Here is a 20052-nt window from a genome sequence, read left to right on the forward strand (position 1 = left end):
TCTCCTTCGTTTCGTGGACTGTCGCCATGCGATAATAATGCTAATTGCGAAAAAAAAGAACGGCGATAAGGGAGGTACGATGCGATATTTAAAAAAGCTTCAATTTCATTTACATGCCGGACCCTTCCAGGAATTCGAGTATTCGGTGGCTCCTGGAATCGTCGATAGCACGGATCATTTTTATTCCACTACCAACTCTCCAACATCCTTCTATCTTCTCGTGGTTTCCCTTTCTCTTTTCCTATTTTTCTCTTTCTAATTCCAGCGAGCACACGTAGAATTTGCATTTCCGTGATTTATTCTTTCTTACCTTCTTTTCTTTCTTCGATACGAACGAACGTTCGTATAAATAGATAGCGGAATAGATGGACGAATGGTCGGAAAGGAAAGGGAAAGGGAAAGGGAAAAAGGGCAAAGGAATGGGGGTGAGGAAGAGCTAAAGAAAATGCATTCCCCAACTGCCAGAACTATTCATTCCATTGAGCAATTCAAACTTCCGCGATACCGCTCTCTTATTTCCGTTCCACCATTTCCAATTCATCTTATAGAGATTTTTTATTTTCTTCTTTGTTTCTTAAAATGCTTCAATTAATATCGATAACTTTTACTACGATCTTACAAAGGGATTGATCCAGTCGTTCGTTCTCACGATTAAATTCAAAATTATTTCTTTCTATTTTTTAGTCGAAGAAGTGTCAATAATTTCTTTATTATAACGGGACTACTTTTCCTCTTCGAAAGAAAAGTACTTTCGACTAGAGGCAAACTCTTTTTTTCTTTTTCCTCGATATTCTCAAATAATACAATAGAATAGCACCGCAAGAAAAGAGTAGGTAATTCCTTTGTTCGACTTTAAGAATCTTACAATCGCTGTCCCTTTCCATTAAATGCTTGGCGGACGTTAATGGAATGCTAACGCGCTGCACGTGCCGGAGTACGAATTTAAATTCAATTTGAATATTAATGATCCAATTATGCATCAAAATCGGGACCCAAAGTTCGTTCGATCTTTCGTTTCTTTAACCAATCGATATTATATCCTAAAAAGAGAATTTACAGAAAATAAATCGTATGATCTTTACGTTTAGAAAAAGGGACGATCGTAGGAGACCAAAGGGAGGGAAGAGAGAGAGAGAGAGAGAGAGAGAGAGATAGAAGAAAGGGCCGAACGATAATGCAGACGCTTGCTGGTGAAATTTCATTTTCGGCCCATCCTCGCATCGGAGAACGGTCCATCGTAATCGGTTTTCATCCGCAGAGAGAAGTGCTTCGACCATAGCGGAGAATAAAAAGGGCTCCTCTCTCCCTCGTTCTTCCTCACCCTCGTATTTCTTCTTTCTCTCTCTCTCTCTCTCTCTCTCTCTCTCTCTTTCTCGCTTTCTCTCTTGTTCTCTTTCGCTTTCTATCCTTTTTTTTCTTGGCTCTCCTTTCGTACTTACCGCGAACGCAGCACTTTTAACGTCCGACCATTTCGTCAGAAACGAAAGGGCGAGGGTTTGAGAAGAGAGGAAGAAGGAAATAGGGAGAAGGACAATCGAAGAAAAGTCGAGGCGAATGCTCGTAGCTCCAGCGCGATCCATAAAGGCCATGAAGACTGGATTCAAGTCGCGAGTCAGGATATTATATGGACGACACGAACGACTCTGTCGTCTATGGGTTTCTTTCTATATAGGGTGTCTTCGATTTAATGATTCAAACTTTATGGTAAAGAATAGAATAAGAAAATTAATTTTAGTAAATTTTTGTTTAGAAATCAATAATTTCTGAGCTATGATACGAACAAGTTTTCTTGTTTTATAAATCACGTCTTTTTGTCGAGGTATACTTTAGAATACTTTGTTTTAATTAAATTGGATTTGAGTATCTATATTAATTATTTTTAAACATCCTATAAGTTATAACTTTTGTCTCATAAATAAGGAATTATTTTTATTGGACTTCCTTGCTTCCTTACTTATTTTGTTTAGTACTACATTATATAGTATACCCGTACGCAGCTAAAGTTTGGACCATCAATTCGAGAACACCCTATATCGTTCCTTTTACAAGGATAAAGGAGTACTCCTCGCGAGAAAGAAGGGTCGAGAGAGTTCCTAAGAATTCGAAGGAAGATCGTCGACAAGGTGTACGAAATTCGTGTGAACGCTCGCTACTATTTGGCTAATGGACAGATAAAGGTTCGCCTTGACGATCTTCGGCGTTTTTCGTCCTTTAATGCATGTCATAAGACATTGATAATGTTACAGCTGGATCCCCTTTACCTTTTGGAATATAAGCGTCGTCAACGTTCGAAGTTGCTTTTCTCTCTTTCTTTTTATCGTTCACTCTCTCGACTTTTTCGTGCAATCTTCAAAGGTTCACAGCCAGATGTGAACTATAACTTAGATAAGAGTCCAAAGATCCTCTTTAATGCTACGATTTTTCAGAACGACACTCGAGAAAGCTCGTTTCGAATAGAACGATCGTACGCGATCTGTCGTCTCGATTTGTCGGGAAAGTGCAAGTAATTTTTCATAAAGAGTAAATTGTATGAAATGATTACGACGACTTTCATTTTAAAATCGTCAAGATTTTTTTTTCGATGATTTATTTATTTTTTATTTTCTTTCACAAATTAGATATATTCGTAATAGACATCAAACTAACGATTTCGATCTATCAGATTACTACATTAGTGTTCGTATCGTATCTCGCTTGATACGATAACTATAATGGATAATGAAATCATAATGAGGGAACGCTTTACAGTTTAGATTGATCCCAGACTCGGTGTCGAGAAAATTCATTTTACCATGTAAATTCGTGCTTGATAAACATGCTCCATAACGTATAGATCCTTAACGTATCCACTGCATTATCCATCCTATCCGTTGCTTTGATACCGTTGCGATGAAACAACATTACCTACATCCATTAGATTCCATCTTGACGCTTCCTGATCTAGCAACCCTCCGTGTTTCTTTCACAAGAGCTACGTAAGATATAAGATGATTTCAAGAAGATTATATCATTTTTTATTTATGACGATATGATGAATTATAAAACGGACATCTCATATATTTAATAATTTCTTCTAAGTACGTTCTATAGCATTTCCTTCGTAGAATTCATTCGGTATAAAACCAAAAGCAAAAGTTATTGGGGAAAACAAGGACATATAGTAATATCAGAAAATTCAAAACATATTCGTTTCTAGTGTCCACGGACTAACCCGATTGAAGTTTCACGTTGTGCACTTTCGGCTTTGCAAATGTTGAGCACCGAAAGTCGATAACACGTATAGGGCGAAAAGCAAACAGGAACGTGCCGGAACGCCGTTCCCATAGCAAGCGAGCAAGCGTTGGTCGACCGTAAACGTACTTGAATCCGCGACAAAGTACGTTGACCAGCGGTAGCGGGGAGAAGTTCGATCTAAAAGGGGAACGTGCCAGCGTAGCGAGCGAACAGCTTGGTCAGCATGCGCCAGCTTTTCACGCCGTTACTCGGCTTTATTTGCCGACAATGTTGATCAACGATATCTGTCGACAAATGGCCGCGAGATCCAAAGGAGGACACTTTTGCGATTCGAAAAGAAAGACCAACCCGACTTTTGTCATCTTCGCATAAGTTTCATTGTCGTCATCGAAAAGAGTTGGCCGTGCTTTCCGATTCTGTATCGAGTATTTGAAACTTGTTCGGAAATTCAAAGAGTAGCTTATAATATGAAAAGTATCCTATAATATTTGCTCAATGGAAGGTTGCTCTGTGAAAGTTCTGTAAAAGGAGAAACAGAAAAAATAATATTTGTTCTATCAAAATAAGTTTTAAGTACGGCTCGTTAATAAATTGTACAACTTTTCGTTTGAACAACATGCGTAACAGTACAACTCGAAGGAGAGCACTCACGTGTACGTGTATGCAATTAGCGAGTGGAAGGTGAAAGTAGGAGTAGGACGACTTCCAGGAGGCCGAGGACAAGGACGAGATGTATAGAGAGAAAGAGAGAACGAGAGAGGAGAGAAAGGCCACAGAGGAGTGCGACAAGGGCGAAGGTGGAGAAAGAAAAGGAGGAGAAAGAGATGAGGAGAAAGAGAAGGGGAGACGCTACGAAGGCAGAGGGCTTTGGCATGGGCATGCACGATGCACGTAGCGAGATAACTGCTTTCGTGGAGCCTGCTATCATGGCACTCTAATTACCAGCCATTATATCCGGCGGACCCCTCTGAATTGTTGTGTTCTCTACCTACACTCGTACTAACCACTCGACCACCGAGACCGGTGTGCCCTGACCGCAGCTTTAAATGCAGAATTAATATACCGGCCAGCACTCATTTTGCTCCGGTGTTGTTACACGTGGTTTTCTCTGGTTGTCCATCACCCTGTCTCTCCTCTCGCCTTCCTTCTTCTCTCTTCCGTCCTTCTTCCTCTCTTTCTCTTTCTTTCGTTAGTCCTCCCACGCACGCACTCTCGAACGTCTCGATTCATACCTTCGTTCTGTTCTCCTCTTGTTGTTCTTTTCTTTTTACTTTTCTTTTTTTTGATTCCCTCGTGTTATTCCGCGTTCCGTCTTTGACGAAGATCGAACGTTACTACGTGAGACATCGTAAAAGAGAAATCATTGCTTTTCATTTTCTTCATTGTGATTTTCGATTTTGCGAGAGTATCTTGTTCGTTTTATATGATAAATACTATACGCGTACTATGCGACCGCAGTAACCAAAATCAATGTAAACGATTTTTCTCCGAACGGAGAAACAGATGGCTCCCGAATGTTTTGGTAATTCCGTTGTTCTCGAATTCTCGTCACCGGAAGATTTTTTGACCAAATAGGTCAACCATCGATAAAATTTTTATTCCAGAGAAAAATAGAGACAGAAACCGAAAACATCTCGCAGATCGCGATCGAATGAACGCGTTCTCGAGCGCGCGTTTCATCCACGCGCGAAGAATTGGCGCGTGCACGAGCGATTCGTTTCCTCCTGTCATGTGGATGCATCTATATATGTATATATGTATGTATGTATATATGTATGTATGTATATATGTATGTATGCACATATGTATGTATGTATGTATGTATACGAGCATATAGGATGGTCAAAGTATTAAATTGGAACGTGTTTGTTCCCTTTGGCCCGACAGCATCCGAATCTAGGAAATCGCACGTTTATTTTTCGTTTTTTTCCTCTCATTCCTGTTCGTCCACTAGCCACCAGGGAAATTGGTTTTTTCTATCGTACAAGGACGAACTGGCACGAAAACAGTTGGCTACGAACGATACAGAATTTTCTAGATTATGCCAAGGGATTAGAAATGGAAGGATACGTTTAATAGTCAGCGTCGCGCCATCGTTACGATTTCGTTAATCGTATTAAACGTAGACTATAAAAGTTTCGCAATGTATCCTAAGAGATATTTCAGTGAGTATGTTACTGCTTGGTACGTCAATACTGAATGATTAAACACGTCTTCGTGGATTTTGTTATCACGAACAAAATTAATTTAAAAGATAAAAAACTCGTACGTTTACTTAGATCAATTTGCACAGTTATTAACATGAGTCTACGAGTTAATACGATCGATCTATTAGAATCCACGTGAATATTGAGAAAATTCAAACGTAGATATCACAAAACGTAGCGATTATCTTATGGCTATATAAAAATGAAAAATTGGAAGGGTTAATAGATCTAGCTTCGAATTATCTAGATGATCGAATGCTTACATTCCACCTACGTCGTATCTTCATACGCAATATATCTATAGCACGTGTACCGTGCTTCTCGTATTATAGATACCCCTACTCGATTATAGTCCGGTAGGTAGAAAATTCGTGGCCGATAATCTTCGAAGATTAACGGTATTGCCGACGCTCGCGTTTCCTGCCCGACATACATACATACGACTCGCGCAAATCGATTCATTTTCTGGATTAAGAGAGCCAACGGCCGGTATCTTTGGCTGAACAGCCGTAAAGTGGTAGCGGTTTAACAGTATCGATCGGCTAACGGTACCAGCAGCAATTTTAGCGCCGTTGTTTAGCGAGCTACGTCGTACAACCATATTCTGTCTGTGTGTGTCTGTGCGTGTATGTGTTCCGATAGGCATAGTGATTTATAGCGATTTGCATGATTGTAGAAAATGAGAGAACGCAAGCGAACGCATCCGTGTGTATCCACACGTATATATGTGGATGTGTTCGAACATGGACGTATGTACGTACGTGTTCTTTTATATATATTATATGGATAGAAACGGAGGACTATGCGAGAGCGAGAAGATGCGAAGGAATTGCATGGAAAAGATAGAGAAAACGAGAAGGAGAAGAAGGAATGAAAGAAAGGAAGTGAGAGGGAGTAGAAAAGGGGAACGCAATTGGCATTCTACGCTGAGCAACGAGCACCCACTTGCACTGTGTAACAGATACGTAGGTACTAACGTAATTGCCACATATACTCTGAGTATATACTGTAGACACATATATATATATATATTATATACATATATATATGTATATATAATACATATATGTATATATGTATACGAGGGTGTATATATATATATATATATATATACCGTTTTCCTACTCCAATTAAATGGCCAATCAGATGGCCGATGCAAGTAGTTAATTAACGGTGCATTCTTATGTATGTATCTAGCGATCTCATTAGATTATATATAGCTATACATGTTCGTGTATATATATAAATATATACGACTTATCGTTATACAAGGTACCCCTATGATGTACTGATCGATAAGGAGAAAAGGAAGAATTTTCTTAACGCAAAGCGAACTTTTTCCAATTTGAAAAAATATAATAGAAACTGTTCAAAGATTTTGTTGAAAAAGGATAGTGAGATAAAGCGTAGAAACGATCAAAAGAATGACGCGATGGGATCAAATCGCGAACGATCGACGCACGACGGAGAGAGAGAAAGAAAGAGAGAGAAAGAGAGAAAGATAGAGCGCTTGGTTGTTTCTAAGCGAACTAATTACCTACCCGTAAATGGAATAGAAATGTTGGTAAGCATACAGTATCTTTCTCTCTCTTTCTCTTTCTCTCTCTCTCTCTCTCTTTCTCTCTTTCTCTCTACGTTGCGAACGTAAGCGTAGTTCATGTGTAATTCCAAAGGAGGACGAGACCGAGTATGCGGCACGGCACAAAGTTCATGTGAAAGGGGAACCAATGAGCATGAAACATGCAAGAAATATATAGACGTCCGTAGGATACCAGTACGTAACGTCTCGAGTTTGAATGTGTACATAGGCCAGCGGCGAAGTTGCTTCCAAGTCTTTGTAAAAAATGCAATTAGAAGGGAACATCTAATGTTTTTTTAAATGAAGCAATTATTAAGATTATTAAGTAATGCTTTTTGGATTTTCGAAATACCTAACTTCTTTTGAAATATCACAAAGTGAAATGGTTCAATCGAGAGATTAGAATAATAATCTCTAATTGATATTTTTCTATCGTAAATATTGTTTAAGATGCGAGACAAACGTAAATTATCTAAGAAATGAAATAACATAGATAACTTTGAAACATCTTACTCTATACATTATTACTTAAAATCTTTTTTAAACGATTCTACATTATCGACATGTTGCTTGTTAAGTTATTATTGATTGTCAAAAGTCGAATCTTTTCGTTAGGTCCGAAAGGGAAATACGTTGTATATCATTGATGTCTTTCGTGTTCTCCCGGTGAATCGGAAGAAGAATAAAAGGACAAGCGAGAGGAGGAGCGTTGGCGAGCGGACAGTTAAAGATCTTCGCGGTACAAAAGGAAAGGATCCAGCGAACGATTCCGCGTGGGTGTCGTTACGAGATGAGCGTATCTTCGTGTTGTACTCTCACGTGTGCACGTTGCTCGAAAAGAAGATACACGATGTAATAACGCCGTATGAGCCACTGCTTTACAACGAGCCAAAATCATCTTTCTTTTAAAAGAGAAACGAAAGAAAAGATTCGTGAGAAGTGGAGAAAGAGGAAAAGAATTATTATTATTATTATTATTATTATTATTATTATTATTATTATTATTTTTAGTCATTTTTAATATCTTAGTATTTTCTATTAATGTCAGCACTTTGCCTGATCTCGTTGAAAAATTCCAATTTCTTTCTCTCCATACATGTACACCTTTTTGCATCATCGTTTCTTTAGATGCTCGTTTTTGAAAACGTTGTTCTATATCGGTCTGTGTGTCCGTGTATGGATATCTTGTTCTGTACAAAGTACCTATTCCTTTTATCTTCTTTTCCGCTTCCTTTTCATTCCTTTCCTCTCTTCTACTTTTATCTTCTTTTAGGTCGAGATAAGGTAAGTATTGTTTCCAGGTCGAGTATTAAATCAACTTTAGATTCGAATCATGTTAGTATCAAACTGTTTCCTTTCCGTTCCATCTTTAATCTCTAATTGAATCTTTTTATTTTTCAGATCAGATCGTTACGTTAGTATATATAAATTCTTCTTAAAGGATATATGATAATGATAAATAAAATAGAATGAATAAGTAAATAAGTAAATAAATATTGACATTTCATATATCATTTTGTTTTTCTGATTGAATGATATCAATTAAATGATATAACAATACTTTCGTAAAGAAGATAGAAGAGAAAGAAATGAGGAAGGATCGACGTTCGATTTACTTTGATTTTTCATCAAACCATACCGGAAAGGTCGTCGTGGTCGTCGTGCTTGTCGCCGTTCCTCGACGCTATCCTTTGTACGTGGCCCTACACGCTGTCGGAGAAGCGAATTTGAATTTCAAATCGACTCACAAAGCGCTACCCATTCGACTACTTATCGCGCGACAATAGTATTTAAGCGTCGTTATACACGAAGCGGACTCAGATTACGCGTTGCAAATCGTTGCGCGTTCGCGCCTTATCCGTGTCACCTTGCGCAGTACCGACTCTAAATGTATCTTGCTTTTTATTTTTTCAAAATTCCCTATGCGATTATTTATCTCGTGTATGTAAATAATAGTATACCCTATAGATAAGTAACTAGTAGTATATCCTATAGAAAAATCATTGTCAATCATTTTCTGCAACAGTTATAAAAACAATAGTGATAATAATCGATCGTGTTCAGATTTGATCTATCATCACACAGTTATTTTCCTTGATATCGACGTATATATCACAAAAAAATATATAAACACATCTTACGATTACTTATTTATGAAACATGTCGATATCAGATAATCGTAATGTAAATTAACAATGAAATTTCTAAAAAACTATTATTCCATCGTCTCATTGTGGAAAGAACAAAGTAAATCGCACGTATGGTATGCACTCGCGGAAGTCCATCGCAGGATTTTTTCGACACCTCGATAATTATTAAACTTTCAATGGAATTCGCGAATCGTTACTTCGCAGATTCGCATCGGCACGTTGGCTCACCTCCGTTCGCGTAGGTCGAGTATAAGATACTCGAAGGCTTGCTAGGAAGGATCGAGGGAGAAGCATGGCATTAACCGCAGCGGGAGACAATCGGCATCGCGAGCCTCGTGTATCGTGCCCTTATCTATTTGATCTAGCTGCGTGCGCGATATAGTGCGCCTATAAATACGATCTCTTTGCCTCAGGTCAAGCTTCGTACTCTTCGCGATACCTTCGCTTCGGTCTACTCGACTCGAGCATACATCTTGCGTATTCGCGTTTATCTACGCGTGAAAAATTTAAGTTTTTCTGTTTTTTTCTTTTTCTAAAACTTCGTACGAAAAGAAATATTAATGGGCTGTTCGAAAGTTATCTAATATTTTTGAACATAGCTCTATTTCTTCGTACAAATGGATATTTATTTGAAACACATCTTTCTTCAAATATTAAGAAAATTAGAATTAATTAATTAATAAATTCTTTGAGATTATTCATCTATTCAATTTTTAAATCGTCCAGAGATAACACTCTGCGCGACGTACCGCTAGAACGAGAAGCGATCGCTTTATCAAGAACGTGGTTATACAACACCGCTTAATGTTCGTATTACGCGTGCCAGTGAACGATAATTATTACCAAGTCGAGTCGGTAATTAAGGTTAAGTGAAAAGCGTTTATTAAGAGCGACAACCGTATAAGCGTGTCATATTCATTTTCATAACATATCGTATCACAAACTGGGTAGTACTTAATATTAAATCTTATATTCACTTGATTAGTAAAGTATCTTACCTATTGATCGATAGATCCAACATTTCTTACCAGTATCTACGTGACTCTGGATCCGTGATGGAGTAACGAAACTTGCGTAGTTCAGACGAGAAGCTTGCCTCGAGATGGATGTAATATCCGTACGTGGGCAGACCGACTTACATATTAATGTAATACATAATCACGCAGAGATTGGAGAGGCCGAGCTCGAGCTGCCAAGATGAATGAGCTTTAGAGCTCTCAAAAGGCATGCGGTCGATCCAACATGTCGTAATCCTGACCTCGCTCTCCTCGGGTTCTACCATTCGACGAGGTTCTCGTCTTTCTCTCTCTTTCTCTCTCTCTCTCTCTCTCTCCCTCTCTCTCCTGTCTTATATCCTCATAGCTATACATATACAATTCGTTTAATCTCTTCGGCATACATCGATATCGTCGACGTGCACACGCGGACGAGCGTTATAATAGTAAATAATACGCCGATCGGAGAAAACTCCGATTGTAGTTAGCCGCTATCAGATCTTGGCTAAGTGCTGGGCAAAAGGAGTGTCTTGGGAAAACGCACGTGGAGTATTTTCAACGTGTGTGTTCGTATCACGCATTTCTCTCTCTCTCTCTCTCTCTCTCCCCCACTCTCTTTCTTTCGTATATTCTCTTTCGGTGTTCACGAATCGCCGAAAGATGTATGCTTTTAATAGCACGATAAATTTTAATTATTTCGTATCCCGCAGAGAATTATCGTTTCGAAGGAAGTCGTTGAGAAGAGTACATTCTTGTATTCTTTGCGACATTATGACATGGAACTTGGTCTATGCGTTTTACATTCTCGTTACGTTAGAAAATAATGTAATTTTGTTATATTCCATGCAGATTTCATTCTCGTTCATCGCCTTTCATATACTTCGGTATAGTGACGATAAACGATGAATTATAGATACGTAAAATTACTTGTTTTAACGTTCTAACATCACGTGGCATGTTTCATTAATCAAGAAACAACATATACGGGAAATCTACGACGTGTATCGACTCGAATTTGTCGGGATTTAATTGAAACTCGTTGAGCCGTTCGTACGTATCAAAATTAATAGCCACGGAGAGAGACGTCGAGGGATGTTTCGAACGAATCACGCGCGTCGTTGGTTAGAGACGTCAAAATGTTAACGAACTATCATTTTTCCAATGATCGTCGTAAAAAAATCAAAATGCAGAATTTTCCCGTAAGCGCAAGCTATAGGAATATTTCCTTTCACATTTTATATCCTAAGAAAGTCGTTTGACACGTTGACATCAAAAACGCCGGCGGCTTGTCTCTCTTTCGAAAGGGAGACGAAACTTTTTTAAGATACTTACTCGCAGAACCGGTCGTCGGTCGATCATTACTAGTTTATTTTTTGAAATTGAAGAGAATCGTCCTTGTTAATAAAATCATAACATTTATCTATGTATTATCCTCACGACGATTTCCTTATTTTACGAGTAATCGCCCGAAAGAAATTATTAAACTCCTACCTTCTTGAGCATTCTCTTATTTGAAATAATTGTGAGAGGATTTCATAGTTAAGAAAAGGATTCGATGGAGAATCGAAGTTATCTTTGAAGAGTGCTTACGGATTCTGTCTTAAGGGAGGTTGCAAGGCGGTCTTTTTAAAACTCTTAACTCGGATCTTAAGGTCGAGCTACGTGCCGATTCGAACGGACTACATATTAGGACATTGCAACGTGGTATAAATTACGATTGGCCAACGCACACTCGATACGAGCTGTCTTATACGGCGATCCACCGAGAAAGTACGTGACGCAAGGTATATACGAGCCTCGCATCTCAGAGATAAAGTAATCTCCATTGTCTAAAGCGACAATGAATAATTCGTAGGTAGGCGATAACGACGGTTAAAGCCTTCTTCTCTTTTCCTCTTCCGCCACTTATTCGCCTCTCTCAACTCCTCCTTCTTCTCTTTTTTTCTTCCTCTTCTTCTCTTTCTTCTTCTTCTTCGTTCCTTCTTCTCTTTCTTTTTTTTATTCTTCCTTTTCTTCCTCCAACGACGAATCGGCGAGTTTGAGATTTCACAAGGAAATTCCTGCATCTTCTGTTCTATCGCCGAGATCGAATCACGCTTGGATAACGCATTTTAGGAAATACAGATCTCTAGATCTGTTAACTAAAACAAAGAGTTGAAAATATTTAATAATTGTTGTCTTTTCTAAAAGGATCTGTTCAAGTATAAGGGAAGTCTCATCGAAAATAATACGAATACGAGGGTATGTTCTTTTAGAACGAAGGATTTAATCCATTTCGGGGCAGCACGTATGCCCCGAAGCGTGGCACGCATGACTGCTCACTGCAATAAAAAAGTTGGACCGTAATCCGAGCAAGCTTGACTCATATGAATTCCACGACCGTCTAATCGATCCCTCTAACAACGTGATACGATAAAAATCTATTTAAAAGTACCGCCGTAACGCCGCTTTCGTTGTTATTGAGCCGGGAACACCGAGCACGTAGTTCGCTGCACGAACGATATTTGAGTTATACACGATATGCAGCCGGTGTAACTGCTTTTTTGAAATATTCCTATATCCATTCTCTCTCTCCTCTCTCTCTCTCTCTCTCTCTTGCACACACATATACAAACAATTATATATTTTTCAGCGTTCCTCCATGATTAACCCTTCGAGTGGTATGAACTTGCATGCACGGTGATATCCATGCATGTTAGATAACAGAGTAACGATAAATAAATTTTCAATAAAACGAGTTGATAATCTCTCGCTAAGCTTTTTTCAATTTTGTTATAATAAATACAATGAATATAATGAAAATTCTCCGATTTTATAAAAATAATATCTATGATACACAGGAGACAATGACTTATTAATTAAATGCTTGAAATTATGCTTTCATAGATTTGACTATTTTCAATCGAGAAGAAAGTTAGAGGTAACTTAATCGATTTCCTTTTCTGATGACACGTCGGAACGACAGTTTCTATGACACTTCGTTTCTTATGATACTTAAGAAGTAACACGAGGTACGACAGAATCGTGACGTCATGTCAAGGAGCAATCTCAAGAATGACAGGGCTGATGTCATCCTAAAGTCGAAAGGAGACGTGGTAAAAATGGTAGAAATTTCAAAGTCTTTGATGTAACGACGTCGCGTATGAGAGAACGGTGCAAGCCATTTTAAAGAAGTTTAAGGTAAACGTACGTATAAGGTGTTCCACAGAAAATAGAAGTATTTTTCTAATAGATTTTCAAAACTAAATCTTTCGAAATGTTAAAAAGTGAATACATTTATAACTAACAGACATCAAGCGTACGTTGTACAATAGGATATATTTTACTATCAATAAAAATTGACTCTGGAATCTATTAACAAATTTTCCTTTCTTTTTTGGGAGACACACTATACATTTAGAAACAGAATTCCTATTCCTGTATCTTTGAATGCTACGTTAAAGTTCATTTCTCTCTGTTTAAACGCTTTCCTCAGATCGAAACAATGTAATCTTCCATCGATTCCGTAGAGCCGATCGCTCAAAGCTATTTCTAAGGTTCCTGTTCACGTTCAGCATAGATCTAGTATCTATTTTCAAATATACAAGATCTTTCGAAAGGGGAAAAAGAAAAGAAAAGAAACGAATGAAAGAAATAAAGGAAGAGAATTCTTCGAAAGGGATGTAGCAATGGCAGGTAGCATGCCACTAGGTATAGCTCGCGTGTACGTCGATATTAAACGTTGAAGCGCGGTTACACTCATTAACGAGAGTGAGAAGTGTCGGCAAATCCACATATTCCGGTTCAGCTGTCCGTTTGATCTCACCGAACGATAACGTGCCATGCTACGTCACATTCTAATCGCTCGTGATATCTACAAAAGCTTCTCTCTGTGCCAAATGAAAACTATTACCTTCGTGTTTTCTCTTTGCTCGTCGCATCAAATTATAGCCGTTCATGTTTGTTTATCCTCTTTTTACGTCTCAACGAACGATCAGATCTATCGACAGTGATGATTATCGACGTTCGAAAGATTTATCTTCTAGAAGAAATTCTTCTAGACAAGTATAATATTATTTATTTTTCAAGTTACGGTCAAAGTACATTCATACATTTAGGACACGTATTTTGTTAATTGCAATGCTAATGAGATAGCTGTTTTGTTAAATATTAACGGCACGTATTAAATAAATATATGGTAGCGCTGTTACATTCGCTTTTGCTTTTATACTTATGCAATCGTAATCACTGTATATTAATACGGTATTTAAATTTAAGCCTTCGTACTGGAAATGTAAAAGCATTAATGTTGTACAACCTACGATATTAATAACGTAGGAAGAGGCAAATTTCGTGTTGTTATGTCATGTAATTTTGGATGCATGCGAGAGCGGTGACGTTGCATGAATAAATTCGAACCAGAGATTCGTTTTTATTTAATAAAACATATCATAAAACGTTACACACTATTTTACAAACCATCGATAAAGTTACATAAATGACGTTTACTGAAAATTACAATTCTCGTGTATCAATTTGAGTTTGATATCAAACTAAATGCTTTTTAAATCTACGAAATGTATAAATACCGATAAGTGTCCTATACAATTTACAAATATATGCATACATCAGATATATCATTTAAAAAAGTTTTTATTACGATCAAGGTCCTATTGATATCAAATTTATAGTTAGTACATTAAACTCTTTTTATCGATTTTATTATTGAATTTATCCTAATCTAATTTATTAATAAAATTACATATATTATATTTAAAATATAATATATACATATATATTATTTGATGTGATACAAATCGTATATTTATTACGATCGTAGATAATTCAGAGTTAAATTCGGTAACAAAAATAGATATTCGATTAATCGTCCTGAGAACGAGCCAACTGAGATTTTATCAGGAATAAATAATAAATTAGGAAGATTATTTTCCTAAAATCTCGAAAGTGTCATTCGCGAATCGATAAGAGGATCGGCGCGAGTTACACGAACTTCATGATAATCCGGACAAACGACTTTGGGAGCGGCCTCGCGACTACCGCAAAAACGACGCATGGCAATCGCGATGTTTATTATCATGAACGGATGAAGGGAAGTCAGACTCACGATATCTCCGTTGCATCGTGTTAGGCGTGAAACCGTCTGGCAGGTCAAGACCCCATTCCTTATCCCAAGAGTGAGCCGGTGAAATGAATTCTTCGCCCTCCAACACGTGCACGCGAGCCCATTTCGACGGCCACCGTTCCTGCTTCTTCTTAACACGTTTCTTGTGTATATGTGTGTGTGTATATGGGGTGTCCCGATAGGAAATACATAAATATTTTATCACATGATTCTGAAAATGAAAAGTGTTACACCGTTTGATTCCCTTTGATTATTCGTAATATTCCCTATTTAACAATTTAACTTTGTCTAAATATAAATGATTGATATTTTATTATATTCACTCGTATGCGTATAGGTATGACACCAGATGTTTAATACATCTAGTTTCTTAACAAGAATAGAACCTACGTATGTTAATAGAATAGTTTTTACTAACAATAAAAATTAATAGTAGAATATATTACTGAATTCTTTCGTTTCCTTCCGGAACACCCTGTACAAGCGTATACATCTATAAACGAGTACGAGTTGGTGCTAGCGACCACGACACAGTATTTATGGGTTATTAATGTCAAGCTGGGAAAGTCTAATGCATAGCGCTGACCCAGAACCGACAGTAGAACCGGGATAAAGGGATAATTCCTACGACTGCGCCGACACGAATAGCGTTCGTTAGTACCGAGTATGAGATCATCGGTAACGCGATTTTGCACATGTGTGTTAAAGCTCGACGACGACTGAAAGGTCAGTTCCTTTTCTTTAAAAGACTAAGTTATATTTGAACACACATTTGAAAAGATAATCTGATAGTTGATTCTAAAGACGTCTGACGTATATTTTTAGAATGACATTTATTTATAAAAATAATCAAATTTTAGGTTACGCGGCAATAAAAATATTTCTATTACGGTGACGCCATTCTTGAATATTTATGCGTAGAAATCCATTAGAGATCTACATTACATAATACAAGACTACATCGTCATTCGTAAGTTTAATATTTGCAACTTTATCATTTGCTAAGGAAAATTAGCTAGCTATATCGTAAACTCTAAACTGAGTTTAGTAGTGATTTGCATGACATTATCTCGAATTATCCATAAAAATGTCAGTAGTAGGGACGCTTTGGGTAACTCCTTTTCTTTCTCTCTCTTTCTCTCTTTCTTACTCTTATTGCTAGTTTTATTCTTTTCTCTTTACGACTTCAGTGCGAACACGATCGTCGGGCCAGGTAAAATGGTCCTTCTATTCGTTCGTACCCACGCAATGGAGAATAACGAAAAATGTCTCGAGCTGTTATTTAGCTCGCGAAGTTACACCGGTCTCGTTTGTTCGTTCGTACTTAATGCAAACTTCAACGACGTAAGAACTTTTCGTGTTAATCTCTCGCTCGGACCCCCGGAGGGATTGTCTTCCATGGTGGAATAACATAAAACTTTCGGTTTTCCCTAGTCTTTCTTTCTCCCTTCCTTCTTCCCTTCCTTCCTTCCTTCCTCCTCCTTCTCTCTTCTCTCTTCGGCTTTCCTCGTTTCACTCTCTCGCCCCTCTTCTTCGTGATGTCGCTCAAGACTTTTACTTTTAAATCATTCAGACCGATGCCCGTTACATTATTCAACCACTAAGACCTCGCGATGCGGATTTCTGGTGAATCTAAGGGATCCACTTCTCTTCGGCGTATTTGCACGGCCACTCCGCATTTTCGATGTCGATGAGGCCGCGAGAATCACGCGTATTCGCTGGCGTGATAGTGTTCGGTGTTAGAAGTGAAGTTGGAAAAGAAATTCTCTCGATAGTTCTTTGCGGGGACAATTTGCATGACCCCGTAGCTTATGAAAAGTTCGCTGTGTAAAATAGAACTTGCGTTTCTCTGTTTCTCTCTCTCTCTCTCTTTCTCTCTCTCTGTCTACCTATCTATCTTTCTCTTTTTCTCAACCACCATTCTTTCTCAACCTCGCTTTTTGAGAAACGTTATATACCATACGTTACAAGATTTTTCTTTTCTCTTCGTTCTCGAAACATTTAATAGATGAATGAGAAGAAAACTTTTCTAAAGTACCAAGGACCAGATTATATCGATGTAATATATTGAACATAAAAGAACGTTAAGAAAAGGTGGACGAGTAACAAGTGATATGAATTAAATATGTAAGAAATGTTTCCTACAACTTTTGCATAAGACCACGAAGGTTTCTACGTAAAAAGCAAAAAAGGAAAATAATCGTCGGGTGAGAAAATCTCCGAACAAAAACCTATTTACATTTTTTAACGCAAGCAAATCCCAAAGTTGCGAAAGGTTCTTTTAACAATAGGCGCGAGGAGCAATGTGTCATCGTCTCTACATGTAATATGTCTGGAGTTTACGCGACAAACTATCGGCCTTCCAACGAGTTTCTTTATGGCTTTCAAGCGTCTTACGCGAAGCAGAAACAACGCATGACATTTAAATACCAATAGTGACATATTCGTTGGATGAGAAAAAGATGAAGGAAGAAGTATAAGCTTCCAACTCGAAAGTTGCCAAGGAATTAGATATCTCGTATTGCGTATATTCTTTGCATATATTCTTGAATCTCGACGTCCATTCGTCTCTTCTTCTTCCTCTCACATTTTCATTTCGTTATTCATTATTACAATTTTTTTTTATATCATCTCATGACTATTTTCTACATAAATTCTTAATACTTATTTTTTTATTTTTATTGTTACGTTGTTCATCATATATATATATATAGTTCTATCTGTGCATAACATTTTACTGCATCCCATTCTTTTTCTTGTCCTTCATATCCATATATGTTAAAATATAGAAATCTTAAAACACAGAAACATATAAATGCCATTTTAGAAGTCTTAAAAGATACGATGGTCGCCTGAAATTTTTCAACGCGTAGGAAGCTGAGATATAAATCGTAGTATCTTACTTTTGCCAGAGAGTGTCGATTAAACCTTCTCGCCTGCAGTTTGGAAGCGCAATGTGGTAAGAATATCTCGTACTCTTTCGAGGATGTCACAGCTTGCGCTTATAAGCGCAAGACCGTATTAGACCAACTGACTGCGAGTCTGTAATACTTGAGACACCTTGCGTGAGTATATATATATACACATGTATATATAGATGTATATATATTTAGTTTCTTTCTCTCTTTCTCTCTCTATCTCTATTCTCTCTCTCTCTCTCTCTCTCTCTCTCTCTCTCTCTCTCTTTTGGATAATTCCTGGAACGGCTTCGAGTTACCTCGGAGCGGCACCGAGTGAGCTACTAATTAAATCGAGGCGTATCGTTAATTATGGACGACAGGGAGGAAGATACAAGGGCTGAACAAAGGAAGTTCTTAGACGGGAAAATAGGTCGATCTAATGCCGTCATGAAACAATAAGGGTATTATACGGTAGTTACGTGCGCTCTAGTGAAATCGAGACACGGAACGAACGCGACAATGTGACAAATTGTACGAGTCGAAGTTGTGTAGATTTTCAAGATAGTATCATTTCATTCGAGACAGTTTAGAGGTGGATCGATAAACGTTTTGATAACGTTCATCACGTGACAATGAGACCAACATTCTTGCTCGGTTAAACTCGTTTAAACTTGTTGCATTTAATTTCTATAACAAAGCCGGAGGACATAAAAAAGACAAAGCTTATTTAACGCACGTTAACGCCCTTGCATCTTGCCTTTACCGGAAAACGCCCGCCAGTCGCGTTTATCTACTTTGATTCACGGCCACTTAAAGCGCGTTTCCTTTTATAGAGAACGATACCAAGCCAAGGAGGACTCTCTTTCTCTCCGTCTTTCTTTCTCTTTCTCTCACTGGTAAGAGCTAGTACAATGTCTCCGGCACGGCTGGTGCCTTCTTTTCCTTGGGTCCGCCATAACTCACCGGCCATGAGGGAGAAAAGGAACGACGAGGGAAGGAAGGGTGAGAAAAAGGCGAGAGGAAGAAGAGCGAGCTCGCGTACACTCGCGAGCGCGTGCCCGTGCCCGTGCCCGTGTCTGTGCCCTTTTCCCAAAGTGATTTATTCCTTTGCCACGGCCACGAGAACGTTTCTACGAGCATATTCGAACTTCGTCATTTTTGTCCGGAACTAATCTGAAGAAGTTCGCGCGAGCATTTAACGTTTGCTAAGACGTTATTAATCACTCGCAAGCACATCGCCAACGGCAGAGGGTCGACGGAGCGGAAAGAAGGGCTGTTTAGTATGGGCTTCCACCACTCGTTCTTACCCCGGGGCGACCGCGAAATAATGCACTTCGTTTCTCTTCGACCACTCTGCGCTGCTTTCATTGAAAATAATTAAAGCCGTCTTCGGGACCGAGCGAACGAACGAACGAACGAACGAACGAACGAACGAACGAACGAACGAACTCGAAACTTCCAAAGAATTTCTACTTAGATTGTTTCTCTTTTACATATACCTATACCACAGCTACCTTGGTATACGCTTCAGATTTATTCGTAATTTAATCATTTTTATCTTCTCCACCGTTACGTCATAATCATGTTAAACAATGTGTTCGAACAATAAGATCGTCGAGAAAGATAATTGACAATAACTAATATTTCAATCTTATTTTTCCTTCCATTTCCAATATTAAATTAATAAATATGACAGTTCGAATTCTGAGTTAGATTTTCGAATTAATGTCGAAAGAATTAGCTTCGAAAAGAACGAGACGATAACGTTATTTTCTTCGATTTTTATGAGTCCGTCAAATCGCAAGAAAGTTCATTTTTACGATCGAGTGGGAGGGTACGAAAAGTTAAACGGCGTTTAAAGATAG

At 38.2% G+C, this 20052-nt stretch overlaps 1 long non-coding RNA gene across 10 annotated transcripts in view; it reads left to right on the forward strand.

Moving 5' to 3' along the window:
* LOC127064733 (uncharacterized) overlaps positions 1-20052 on the forward strand; it is a 220390-nt gene that overhangs the window by 149850 nt on the left and 50488 nt on the right. Inside the window, exon 6 of one of the 10 annotated variants that reach the window (XR_007781809.1) lies at positions 7636-8415. The exons of the other annotated variants lie outside the window; for them this stretch is intronic. This is a non-coding gene — a long non-coding RNA (uncharacterized LOC127064733). Of the gene's footprint in view, positions 1-7635; positions 8416-20052 lie in introns of those variants that run through there. 10 annotated transcript variants of the gene reach the window in all.

The sequence above is a fragment of the Vespula vulgaris genome, chromosome 6 (assembly GCF_905475345.1).
Source record: "Vespula vulgaris chromosome 6, iyVesVulg1.1, whole genome shotgun sequence".
Taxonomy (NCBI): Eukaryota; Metazoa; Arthropoda; class Insecta; order Hymenoptera; family Vespidae; genus Vespula; species Vespula vulgaris.